General features: G+C 41.1%; 1 long non-coding RNA gene across 1 annotated transcript; it reads right to left on the reverse strand.

Annotated features, from left to right (window-relative positions):
• Positions 1–9,088: 9,088 nt before the first annotated feature.
• LOC116082247 lies at positions 9,089–10,850 on the reverse strand. Its single transcript, XR_004115225.1, has 3 exons — positions 10,497–10,850; positions 9,923–9,961; positions 9,089–9,230 (listed from the first exon to the last, which is right to left on the reverse strand). It is a non-coding gene; the product is annotated as an uncharacterized LOC116082247 (long non-coding RNA).
• Positions 10,851–14,138: the final 3,288 nt, after the last annotated feature.

Genomic DNA, 14,138 nt, shown 5'->3' on the forward strand with positions numbered 1-14,138 from the left:
AAAAAGAATGTAAATTTAAGCTTATATTTATATTGAACAGATAACAATTTATCTATGAGCGGTGCAAAATTAATCAGAGCGAAGAATAGGACTAACTTAAATTTAGTGAGTTTTTCATTTCTCTGTTAATGTGTGACTTTGGACTAAAGTTTTATAACAAATACAGACGTCTGCATTATTTTTCTATTAGTATGATAAAATGTGACCAAGGCAACTTATAGAAGGAAAAATTTGTTTGGGGCCTGCAGTTCCAGAGGAACAATGGTCCACCATCACGATGGGGATCATGGCACCCAGCAGGCAGACATGGTGCTAAAACAGCTAAAAGTTCTCATCCCAATCCACAAATAGAAAGCAGAGAAAACACTGGGAATGATATTGGCAACCTCAAAGCCCACCTCCAGCAACACGCCTCCTCTAACAATTCCATACCTTATAATCCTTCTCAAACCATTCTACAACCAGGGCACCAAGTATTCAAATGTCTAAGACTTATCGGGGCCATCCCATTCAAATGACCACATTTTACTCCATGGCCCTCATAGTCTTATTGCCATATCTTATCATAATGCATAATGCATTCAATTCAACTTCAAGTGTTCCCATAGTCTTTCACAGTCTCAACATTAAAAGTCCAAAGTCTTTTCTGAGATTCTTCTCTTAACTGCTGTAGCATTTTCTCTGTCCAATCACATTAGGGCAGTAACAGGCCTGTGATTGGACAGGAAGAGAGGTGGAGCTAGAGTTGGAGAAGGAAAAAGGTCAGAGGAGCAGGAGGGAGGTCCTCATCACGGAGCCAGACACCATGAGGTTATACAACCAAAGGCTTTTACAAAATAGATTAACTGGGCTAAAATATTGTCTTTATTATTTGGTTCTGAAATTATTGTATTGTGGGGTTGTGTAAAGACTTGCATGTGAGCGGGATGTTTTTAATAGCTGGGAGAGAATAATAAGAACCTGCTGGGATGTGGAGATACCAGTCAGTATCGGCTCAAAGACGTGGCCCGACAGGAAATGGAGTTTGTGGGGTGGATTCATTTTTTATATTCCTGCAACACTTAGCTAGGACCCTCTATAAATTAAAAATGCCAGTTACTTACTTCCCACATACAATGATGCAGAATGTACATTATCATTTCCAAAGGAAAAAAATCAGAGTATAGTGAAGAAATACTGGACAAAAGCAAGACCAAACCCAATGAGACAAGCTCCAACTCTTGTAGATCCATGTCTAATGTCAAAGGACTTAGATGGTTCTTCTCTTCAAGCATTTCTGCTTGTAACATACAAACAGGATCTCTCTCTTGAGCCAGTTACACTCTGTATGTGGATCTCTCCGTGGTAAATATCCAATGGCTCTGACACCTTTAACATCTCGAGGTCTTCAATGGAACCCAGGATCCACTCTCAGGGCCTAAAGTAATGGTTTTTCTGAGGGGCTTCATGCAAGGACTGCCCTGCCACAGATTACCTGGCCTGAATGTCTCTCCTTAACCACAGAGGAAGATTTTAAACCCCTTTACTCAGGCATCCTTCCTGATCTAAAGCCAGACCTACAAAAATGATGCTCCCAAGTTTGACTGCTACCCTGGAATGTAGCCTAGCCCCTTGGATTACATTTATAGCAATTCTGGCTTCCTGTTTTTGGGGTTTTTATTATGTTTGTTTTCTCAGGAGTGGGATTGTTTTTAGGAAAAAATGATTAGGTAGAAAGGTCAACTGGATGGGGTTTTGCCTTAAGGGCACCCCTCCCTTTATTCCAATGCTGATCAGGCCTCACTTGAAATTCTGCATCTCTTTGAGTTTGGGCTCCAACATTACATTTCCTGGTGCTCTTGTTCTCTTCAAACTGTACCTTTTTGTATTTCCGTTTGCCTCACTTGTTCTTTTTAACTGTAGACATACATACAAGTGCTCACTAATAACCACACAACAGAGTTATCATTCTGCTGTCTTGACTTCCTCTACCAATTAAATTAATCCATCCCTTTTCTATGTAGGCTCAGGCAGGGCAGAAGTTACCCCTGAATTCTTCACCAAAATAGCACAATAGTCTCCAGGCCAAATTGCCAGTGTCGTTCACTTCTGAAACTGGTCAAATTGGGTCTCCGTTTCTTCACAAGTCTCAGCATTACTGACTTCGAATCTCCTACCAGGTGTCCACTTCAACTCTGCTTACAGCATTCAACTACTTTCCCACTCCAATGTCTCGAGGTCTTCCGTTTTCCCACCAAAATAGTACATCAGGTTCTTCAGAGCTGTCAGAAATGTGTTACAAATGTGTCACATGCTTGTGTTACAAAAAAGAGCAAGAACTAATATAGAATGATGGGGGTTGTGTTTTTAAAGTCTAATGAAATGTTTATAAGTAACCCAACTATAATAGTTAAAAATATGAATCAAGTTGATATTAATGGACTCTTAAGTAATTACTGCTTTATAGTTTGTGAGTCAAAACAATTCCCACAATATGTTAATGACTTCCAATTTTAAACTTATACCAAATAGTAGGTATTTACTAAAAGACTTAGACCATTTCCAAGTAAGACATTGTTAAAATATTCATTACTAAAAATAAATTTAAACTTTAATTCTTTTTACTTCTTCCTTTTACAGAGAGACTAAAGATATTTGGCTCTAGTTATAGATGTTTTACAGGTTATATTGAAATGTATAAAGAAGGCTATAGACCTTGTAACACAGGATGCTTATAGAAAGTGTTGTATATAACAACATGCCACAATGTGACTGCTCATGCAAGTCAACATCACTGATGGTAGAAATGAATTACAATCAAAATGGATATACTCAAAGGAAACCACTAAGGATTAATGAAGATGATTCTGTTACTTGAAAAGTGCAACTCTCAGGTATGTGCTAAAGGACTTTAAGTCAGCACATTTCAGAGATACTTACAGATCTTCATTTACCACAACACTATTTATAAAATAGCCAATATATGGTATCATTAGAGAAGCTTGCCAACAGATGGATGGATTTTAAAATGTGGTATATATGTATATAGTGGAATTTTATTAAGCTATGCAGAAAAATGGACAGATGTAGGAAGTGAGTGAAGGTCTGAGAGGATGTCTACTGTTGTCATTGGCACAGCCATGTCCAGCACCTCAGTGCCTCAGACCCATGAGAACTTGGCAAAGGCTTTCCTGGATAAGGTCCAGAGGTATGACCAAGCCTTCCTTTGGCCAGAGTGCAAGTGTTGAAGGTGTGTACAGAAAATGTCTATCATAGCTTTTTATCCTACAGCTTTTATACCCTGAAGACTACGTTCCTATAAAAACTACTCCTACTGAGATTAGCTAATCTTGCTTGTTCATTCAGTTGTATATAATAACCCTGCCTCCTTATTTATCTATATGTAATAATCCTATATCCTTGTTTAATACATTGCAATAACTCATCTCCCTGTTCAACTTACATAATAAACATGTTGAGCTGCTAGGATGCTATCGCTTCTCCATCAGAGAGCCCAGACTACAAAATCACAGCTCTTCTGAGTGTCCAGGTGTTTGTCTTTCCTTCATTGTCTCATAGCCACAGTCAAGCCAGTCCTTGCATCTACTTGTGATGTAGCAGGTAGAACTGGGGATCTTTATGTTAAGCAAAATAAGTCAGACTCAAAGATAAATACCATGTGTTTTTCAAATATGTGGAACCCACATTTAAATACAGAGATACACCATATGTGTACACATGAGATTAAAGCAGAGGGAGGGCATATCTATTTGAAGAAAGAAGGAGACCAGAAAAGAAGGGGGGACTCAAGAAGGGTTGACAAAAAGGCTGGAATGAGCAAAGTATGATATATATGCACGAAATGTCATTGTTTTTGCCTGCTAACTAAAAACATTCGTAAAAAAAAGCCAGAACGCATAAAAAAGAGGAGTATGCAAGCAATGTAGGGTATGCTTTTCTAAGGAGAGAGCTTTGTTTTAAGGCAGTGAGCAGTATTTCTAAAATGATAAGGAAAGACAAGGAGAATGAACCCTGAGTGGATGTGGAAACCTAAAGGTTTCCTAAAGCAATCATATTTTGTGTAGTCCAAGCTATCCAAATCTGAATATATTTATACTTAAAGTTCTTTTTAAAAATAATTTCTAATTCCTATGGTGCTGGGATATAAAGTGAAAGTGGCCTGCTTTCTGTGTGCTGCACCACATGCTTTGCAAAGTTTTCCTGGGTTATTGGTGTGTTCTTAATAAAGAATTTGTAAAAGGTTTGTTTGTTTGTTTTATTAGTTTATTTTTTTTTTTAACTTTCTGAGTAATCTGTATGGGAAACCCTGTTCGAGTTTGCTTTCTATTCTGTGATAAAACACCATCACTAAAAATAGTTTGAAGAGGGAAAGTTTTATTTCAGCTTATAGATTGAGTCCATCTTGCAGGGAGGTCAGGACATGAATCAAGGCAGGAACCTGGAGGCAGAATCCGAAGCAGAGACCATAGACTGGCTTCCTCCCACATGGTTTGCACAGAGTGCTTTCTTACACAACTTAGAACCATTTGCCCAGAGATGGCACCATACACAGTGGAAGGGTTCCTCCCACATCAATAACTAACCAAGAATATGGCCCACAAACTTGTCTACAGGCCAGTCTAATAGAGCTATTTTTCCAATTGAGGTTACCTCTTCCAAGATGATCCTAGCTCATGTCAAATGGTCAAAACTCATATTTTATATGTTTGTATAATGATTTCCTATCTGCCATGATGGCTTGATTATGTGCCTAAGAGAACTGAGTTGTCTCACTTTCTAAGACATATAAGTTTCTAATTTTTTTTAATATACATGTTACTTTAAACTTACTTTTAAAATGTTTTTGTCATTTTGGCTAAGTAGATAACTATGCATGATTTCACAGTGCCCTATGAATCAAAATTCAAACCTATAGATAATTTTTGAACTTTTGCTGTTATAGAATACAAATAAATATATTGTATACATTTTGAATATAGATACATTGTGATCTGCTTTCTCCTAATATTAAGTTTTATCAAAACATTAGTTTCCAGACTAACTTTTAGTATTTCTTTAAGAATCCCCAAAAAGCCTTAAAATTCTTGTGAGACAGAAGTGATATGATGTAATTACAAAGGTTTAACAGCATTGGAAACATTTCCCAATAAGAAGAGATTCATAACCTTCCCTAGGTCAGTGTATACAGGCAAAGTGTTAATAGTATATATGTTTTCAGAATTACATTACATTTCTCAAATTTAGTACACATTCTTACCAATACATTCAGTACTCATGGTATGTTTCAGAATAATGCTATACTCAGTCTAGTTAATGTTTAAGAAGTTCTAAGTACCAGAAACAACCAAATTTTTCTTGTAAGCTGTGCTATATGCTGTGTTAAGAGTGTGTGTTTGTATTTGTATATGTGTGTTCCTGTTCATGTATAAGTGTGTACATACATGTGGAGACAAGATGTCGATATTGAGTTTCTTAGTTGTTTGCTTTACATCTTATTTTCTGAGACAGAGTCTCTCATTGAACCTGGTGCTTATCAATTCGAATAGACTGGTTGGTGAAAGAGTTTCAAGGATCTACTTGTTTCATGTCCCCTGTGGTTGGTTCCAGTCAACAGCTTCCATGCCTGGACTCAGGTCATCAGGCAGCGTATCACCTGCGTCATCTCCCAGCTCTAATTTGTGCTGATTTACAATGAACTCTCACAAGAATTTTAGCCTTTTAAAATTTCTTCATTTACATGCAGTTGAAAAGTATGTAGATCTAGTCTGGTACACTTTCAAAAGCCTCTGTGATCACTTATAATCCAGAATGCTCTGTCTTCAGTAAAAAATTCATCTCAGAGACTCATGGAAATGACCGTGGCAAAAACTATGATGCCCAGATTTCTGTAGATACAATGTCAGCACCTTGACATGGTGCCACCGGTCTGCATGAAGACTCCCCAAACTCAAGAGAAGTTAATGACTTCCCAACATTCTCCCAACACCAAGAACAGCCATGATTAATAACATGAAATCATGTGGATGGATGAAGTATGGCTAAATCATTATGGCTTTGTGGAAACATTGATAGCTCTTGAATGTATTCTGGAGGAATCTGAGGATTCTGGTTCTCTCTTGTCTATATAATGATTTAGTAAACTAGGCTTTGTGAACAGAAACAAAATATTTATCTCTCTGTTCTTCCAGAACTGGGAATTCTTGTTGACCAGGTCTTTATTTACTGCAACTTAGCTATTTGTATTGAACAATCTCTTTCCTTGTGATAGAAACAATGGTTAAGTAATTGGTAAAGGCACTGACTAAAACATTACACTGGAGTAACTGTGTATGAAATCAGACAGAACTTGACCGTTTTAAGTAACTAAGGTTGACTTTATGGGACCAATGCTTACAAAAATTGTTGGGTATTGAACTTCAGGGTTCCCTGTTCACAGGTGAGTCAGAAGGGCCAAGAACTGGCAGGTAAAGAATCCTAGCATGTGAAGGGGAGTTTTAACAGCAGAGACATTTGCCTTAAACTGTGGGTATCATAAGCAATCCAGAGCCCTGTACATGGCTTGATTTCTAGACTGTATCCCATTTAAAAATCCCACTTGAGATTACATAGACCAAGTCACCAAAGCATACTGTGTGGTCACTCACCATCCTTAGTATTTTAATTGGGCATCGTCTAATTGCTTATTTTGTTAAGAATGATACTTTTACTTTCATTAGTTTGATCAAAGAGGGAAAGAGCTACAGAGTACATTATATGTTTCAAAAGAAAATGATAAGACACTCCTGGGAATGATCAGAGCCATTTTTTTTTTTTTGTTATTTTTGAGGTCCTACAGAGTTAGCATGCAGGATTAGACTCTTTTATCTTTGTCACTTTCTGCTAAATTTTTAAATACTTCTAGTTTCCTTCAATATCTGATAATAATGCTTTAATATTTCCTACTTGCTCCATTCCTCTCATACTTCATGTCACCAAGAACTAAAACCTTAGTTTGCAGATCACCACATTGTCTTGTGTACAAGAAAATCACCAAGCACCTAAAGGAGCTCTCTGGACCATATCCAGGCAGCTTCGGAGTTTGTTTGAGTGATTTAGACCTAGACAGTCTCCATGCCTGGAGTCCCCACCCTGCAGGGCATTTAGTATGTGCTCACAGAAGCCCATCTCTTCCATGTTCTGTGATACTGACGCTGATTGCCTGGGAGATCTGGGAAAGCCAATCAGACTGACCCACTGTCCTCGCTTCACTATTTAGGACCAAGATTAGCCTAGCTAGACCTCTCAACTGGCTGTCCTTGGGACTCAGAGATGCTTGCCTGCTCCTGTCTTTCATCTGTGACTTCAGTTTCACTCCAATCTGTGCTCATCTTTTCCCGTGCAGAGCCCTCAGCTCTAACCTGTGTCTTTTCTCTGCAACATTCAGCCAGAATTTTGTCTGAAATTTCTTGAAAAGCTTGAAATGTAGGAATAGTAGAGGTCTTCCAAAGGGACAAACAAACGAAGAACAAAACAAAACAAAACAAAAACCAACCAACCAATCAACCGAACAAAGAACCAATGATAGGTGCTAACGGTAATAACAGAAATATCTCATCTCAAAGACTCTGAAGTAGAGTTAGCTCCCTCAACTCTCGTCTTGCATAGTTGGAGGATTCTCCAGGAGGGACAGAAACTGATCTCTAGTATTGGATCATGGAAAAAAAAAATAATGCTAATAAACCTCATTTTGTTCTCATCCACCAAATTTTTGTCTTCAGACCCTTTGTTAAGTTAACTTTTACTTGTGCTTGCTCCATGAGTTACTCATTCTCGAGTGCCCCTCTGTGTGTATGGACAAGCTGTCTATTCTCCTGAGGATCTGTTCATTGTGAATCTGTGGCTTCCAACTTTTCAAATAGGAGTGCAGCTGAAAAGTTTTGCTCCTAACATTGTTCTCATATCAGTAAAATTCTAACAACTTTCACACAGAGCATGAGATACGGAAGTTGGACAAAAGCTACTAACTGTGCGATGGCTATTTCTAAAATTGGCGGTAATGAAAAATGCGCAGTGATGTTGGAGGATATGCAGTGGGGATGCAGTCAAAAGAGTGCAGCCTTCAGAAAGAACTGAGTCCAGGTCAAACTCCGTAGGTGGCTACAGTTCAGTTCCTGGGCTCTGCAGGAGACAGACAGGGATGTGTTCAGATGATAAATGAACTCTCACTGAAGGCTTGTTGTGAGGACAAGATGAATGATCCATGCAGAGCATACGTCTCAGATCCCACAGCATGCAAGTGCTTGGCTGTTAACGACTGTTATTGTGAACTTGCTCTATAACCCTGAGCAAGCTATCTGATCTTTCTGAGGCAATTTACTGTAGCAGGACACATATGGATATTTTCAGTAGCAAAATCTAAGTAAGGCACTGTGTTGTTTGTTACAGTTTCCACCAAATAATAGGTTCTCTGTGATTGGTACTTTAAGCTCCACTGTAGATCATAAGATCTAATGAGGTGAGTTTTGTATGAGACAGAATATGCTCACAAAAACATTGGCATAGGGCTTCTTTAGAATGGAGATTTTGAGGTGACTTTAAAACTACAACTAATCTTTAATGTGATCTATTAATGGTTTTCTAGACATGCTTTCCTACCGAGATCTGGTCCATACTCCATCTGTCAGCCCTCACCTCATGGTCCATTTCAAATGTTCTGGACTGGTGAACTCATGGCCTATAGTTACCTAAGCTCTCCATTCAGAATTACCTAAAAAACATGGTTCTTAGCCCTGCTCTACAATTGCTGGGGAAGGTCTTAGATGTTATTAACACATAAGCCAGGGTGTGGCACCAAATTATGCAAATGAGGCTCTGGCAGAGCCAACCCCATCATGGGCTGAGCAAAGAGACATGAACACACATACTGAAAGCAACCACATGGGCAAATGGGAAGGGAATGAGGTCCTGCAGTCTCAGAAAACTAGAGAAAGTTCCTTGGAGACCAACTTCTTCCATCCAGGTCTGAGGGGACAGCAATATACGAGGGCCAGGGTCATGGATCCTTAATTGGTATATTGTCAAAGAAGGAGCCACTTTAAGGTTTCTTAGGTTTTAATCCTTCAGTTTATTCCTGTGTAGTTAATGTCCTCAGCCACATGGCTTTGAATCGCACTGTTTATTTAGTAACTCCACAGAACCACTGGAGTTTGGCTGCCCCCTTTTCCATTTGCAGAACGAGTAATTCTGCATACCTGGTAACACAAATCAGGGAAGAATGAGAGACAGCAACTCCTCAACAAACTCTACTGCAAATACAGCACGTTATAGGTTTTGCATCTAATCTTTAATCTCACAAAATAATATTTATTAACAATATTTTTTAAATGAGAGAAAAAAGGCTATAGAGACAGATCAGCAGCTAAGAGCACTTGCTGTTCTTCCACAGGACCTTAGTTTGATTCATAGAATCCACCCTGGGCGACCTCACAATCAACTGTAACTCCAGCTCCAGGGGATATCATGGCTTTCTGTGGCCTTCCAGAACACTCAGACAGGTAGACAGGTAGCATGTAGCAGAATGAGAGAAAGAGAGAGAGAGAGAGAGAGACAGAGAGAGAGAGAGAGAGAGAGAGACAGAGACAGAGACAGAGACACAGAGACACAGAGACACAGAGACACAGAGACACAGAGAGGAGAGAGAGAGACAGAGAGTCTAATGGAGATGATGTTTGATTGTGCTAGTCAGGGTGGGGTGTTGGGGGATATAGATCCACTTGTCCAGAATCACACAGAATATGCCAGAACATAGCTTCATCCTGCTTAGGAAATAAAGTCTTGGCCATAACTGGTCAGAGGAACCTGATGACAAAGCTACCCCTCTCTGAGGACAAAGGCAAGTGTATTAGTTACCTGGAAATGGAGAGCTGGGGTCCTTTCTACTTACCACTTACTTTAGCTGTGGTTCCACAATGTTCTCATCTGCCTAACAAGAAAATCAAGACAGAGTGAATTATATAGGATGCCAGTAGGCATTAGGACAAGGCTGAACATTGTTGTTGTGCTTCCAAACACAGGGAAGACTTCAACGAATTAAATATGGGGACTGGATGGGGAACCCTTCAAAAGATGAAATAAAGAGGATGCCAAAAGGAACCAGCTGACTAGAAAAGGCACTCTGTAGGTGGGGGTACGAAGGGGCGGTGCATGAGCAAGACTATGGCTTGGACACACATCCCACACTGACAAATCTTGGATTAGGGCCCCCAGAACTGAATTTTAGAGAGTAGTTAGCTGGGACGTATACTTTTGGGAGAATAAGGGAGAAAGTGGATGGGAGAAGCAGCAGCTTCTTTGGGCGATTAAGCCTCATACACAAGGGTAACAGAGCATTTCATTCAAAGAACAGCTTCTGTTGTTGCACGGTGCCGAAGGAGAATCCATCCAGTCCCCTTTCTGCTTCTTCTATTTCCAGTGTTAGCCAGAGAAAAGAAAACAAACACATCTCTGGAACATACTACCATCATTCTCCATTCTCATGGAACGCCACTGTCCTTTTTCCTTCCCCTTCTTTCTTCTAGGAGACTCTTTGCACACAGGCGAAGACTCAGGTTCCAGGGAGCAGAATCCCGGTTTAGTCCTCGCTGAACCCCTTTGCTGTGCTGCTTCCGCCACCGCGCGGCGACACGCGGAACCGCTGCCCTCAGGCCGGCGTTTTACTTTGGCAAGAACCCCACGAGAGCATCATCCCTATTAGGTGTTCATACGCGAGGATCTACATGAGCAGATAAAGAGCGTCTTGGTTCGAGTATTCCAGGCGTGTAGTGTTTAGATCGGTCGGAAGCTGCTCAAGAGGGGCGCCGCTTCGCAGAGTGGCTTTCCTGGATCTGGACCAGTCTCTTCTTAGCACGAAATACAAATAAACAAGGAGGATTCCTCTGAGGCACAGGCTGTATTGGATCTGCTGTGACAAGAGCGCTGCTGCTGACAGGGTGGGGGTCTAGACCCGGTTTGGCATCTCTACTGTGAAGCAGCAGCCAGCAGCATCCCGCAGAGAGCCAATTCAGCATTCCGGGAGCTGTTTTTCTCTTCTAAGACAGAAGTTTCTTCTCTCCCCCTTCCTTACTCTTTCTGAACAAGCAAAATGACTTCTCTTAGGCCATTTGAGAGATAGGGCATGAGGCCTGCCCCGGGGAGCCTTGTGCCTAAGTGGATAACGGTTCTGCCTTTGGCAAACCTCTTTCCTTAACTTCACAGTGGGCCGAAGTCACTCAGCAAAGACCGTGAAGATTGAATGAGGCTTCTTTGTCTTGTGCCCACTTCTGCTCTGCACGGTCTAGCAAGGCGCTCTTTTTACATGTTCCCTTCATTCAAACTGTTTGCCTTACAGGTGTCCAGGCAACCTCTCAAACACCAGGACAGCCAGAGCTACTAAGCCATCCACAAGAAGAGCGAGGACAGATATGGGTGACCACAAGTCCTGGGGAGGGAGTTGGGGGGAGGGGGAAGAAGAAGGAGGAAACTGAGATCTGAAAAGCAGAAGGGGAGAGAGGTGGAGTCAGCTGGCCAGTGCCACATGATTGGTCAGCGACAGAGCTGGGCTATTGTCCACTACCCAGAGGAAAACTGGGCAGCAAAAAAGGGGTCCTCCTCTAGGGGGCCTTAGATCCAGAATACTGTGTGAGAGAGAACAACAAAAAGCCTGGAAAATGACAAAGTCTGGGTGAAGATGCTTCCAGCCAGGGTGTCAGTAACAGAGCCCATTAGGGGAGCACCGTGCAGGAGCACAAGGAGAAAATCGACTTCCTTTGACTTCAGGTACTCTGTGAATCAGGCTCAAGTGAGTGGGACTCTCAGAGTCAGGATTAGTCACCCAGAACCTTGATTCAATTTAACAAATTATTCGAGAGTTTCATACAGGAATACAGTGTACTTATACACCAGTCGTTCTCCTTCCTCTGCACATTCCAGCTCCTTCTGTGTGTTCCAACACCCCCACCCTGAATTAGTATCTCTTCTTATATAATTGTGTGTGTGTTTATGTGTGCATAACTTACTGAGTCCAATTAGTACTGGCCTTTTGTTTATGTGTTTACATCTGATCATTTAGGATTGGAGCTCCTTCCTGAACAACTATCAATCAATCAATCAAGCAAGCAAGCAAGCAAACAAACAAATGGGTTCACCCTTCCTCAACAGCCACTGAGTACTTACAGCTCTTCATCTAGGTGTGGGGCCTTATGAAAGTTTCCTTTATTCATATTGACATGTTATCTAGTGTGGTCTTTGCTTTCAAGGTTGTGGGCACAATGTCATTGTCCTGCCCAGAAAACACTATTGTGTACCACTTATACTGATCCTCAGGATCTTATACTCTCTCCAACTTATCTTTAGAGGTAAGTTCCCTGAGTCTTAGGTACAGAGTCATCCACGTCCCACTTGGTACTGGGAACCTTCAAGCCATTTATAATCTATATTTTGATCAGTTTGCTAGGTGAGCTACATTTATCTATAGAATAAGGATAAATCTTAAGAGGGCGCTTAGAAACGACATCAATTGAGGAACATGGTAGCAGCGTCTGAAGTATGTGATCTCTCCATCTAAGGGCTCCTGGCTAGATTTACAGTATCAAGCATGAGTTCCCTCCAGTTGGTCAGGCTCTATGCTACATTAGATAGTTGTTGGTTACCAAGATACAAGTATCGCTATTACCTCACTCGGAATGTCATTGTGGTGGTTCATGGGATTTAGAATTGGATAGGACTGTCAAGAACTTTCATTGCATTTTCTGATAGTATGAGAGTTTTTAAGGAGGATGTTTTCTGGTCAGTATCAGCTTCATTTCTGTAAGTTCCATGGCCAAAGTATGTGGTGATTTTGGCAATGGGGACTTAACATCATTCATGACAGGCAGGCAAAGACAATGGAAAAAGTTTATATTGTTGAACCCCATCCACCAAAATCTCGAAGTAAGATATCACTTGCATGGGACTATATTTGTTTTTTGTTGTTTTTTTGCGTGTGTGTGGGAGGGGCTGGAAGAGAGGGGGTGTTGGTTAGTCTATAGTTTCTGGGGTTAGCATTAACCCACCATTAAAACTACATCCATCTCTATGTCTGTTTTCTGTATATCATCACCTGAATAAAAAACTCCCACACAGTCATGGGCATTTGAAAACTTGGTCCTCAGATAGTGGCTTTGTTTAGGAAGGTTTAGGTGGGTCCAGCCTGGGGGCCAGGCTTTAAGATGGAAAAGCCTTGCATACTTCCGATTTGAGTTTTCAGCTTTCTATATGTGGTTCAGGATTTGAGTGCTCAGCTTCCTGCCCCTGCTACCATTCGCTGCTGTGCTGTCCGTCCTGGACATAGCCTCTTGTCCTCTGGAACTGTGGGCATGTGGGCATGGCTATGCTCACTCTTCATAAGCAGTCTTCGTTGTGGAATCCAACCACAGCAGCAGAAGAGGAGCTGATTCCAAGCCACTATTTGTATGTGTATTTCCTTGGACTTCTGTCAGTTTACTTCATTTGTTTTAAGTTCATTGAGGTATTTGCTCATGAATCACGTGTGTAATTGTTCTTTTAAATTCTGTGTGCTGAGGTTAACATTTATACAGGACTGGTAGTCCTCGGGAGATGCCGTGCTAACTTGATACTTGAGTTTTCCTTTCCTCTCCTCTCCTTTCTCTTTCTTTCTTTTCTTCCTTCCTTCCTTCCTCCCTCCCTCCCTCCTTTCTTTCTTTCTTTCTTTCTTTCTTTTTCTTTTTTTCTCCCTTTCTATAGTGGGACCAGGGCATATGAATTTATTTCACTGGTTGTGTGTCTGAGATTCTATCTTGCCTATGTTGAGGGAACGTTTGTTGTGTTTTTCTCTCTTGCCAAAGCTTGGTCGATTTCAGGGTAACAGGAGGAGTGATTAGGTCAGATACTCAGTGTTAGCTTTGGGTTGGAGAGACTGGGTCATTCCAATTCAGAGGTTGCTGGTGTGCTGGGACATCTTAGGGGTGGCCTCAGGTTGGGTGAAGTCCAAACGAGCCTCCCATCTCCCGTTGTGAATCCTAGCTGGAAAGGTAGCTAAGGACAAGGGACCAGGCTGACTCATAAAATAGGCATATGAATGTGGCTTACAGCTGGATTTGGGCCTGGAGAGGCTGCAAGGATAG

Source organism: Mastomys coucha, unplaced genomic scaffold (assembly GCF_008632895.1).
Source record: "Mastomys coucha isolate ucsf_1 unplaced genomic scaffold, UCSF_Mcou_1 pScaffold7, whole genome shotgun sequence".
NCBI lineage: Eukaryota > Metazoa > Chordata > Mammalia > Rodentia > Muridae > Mastomys > Mastomys coucha.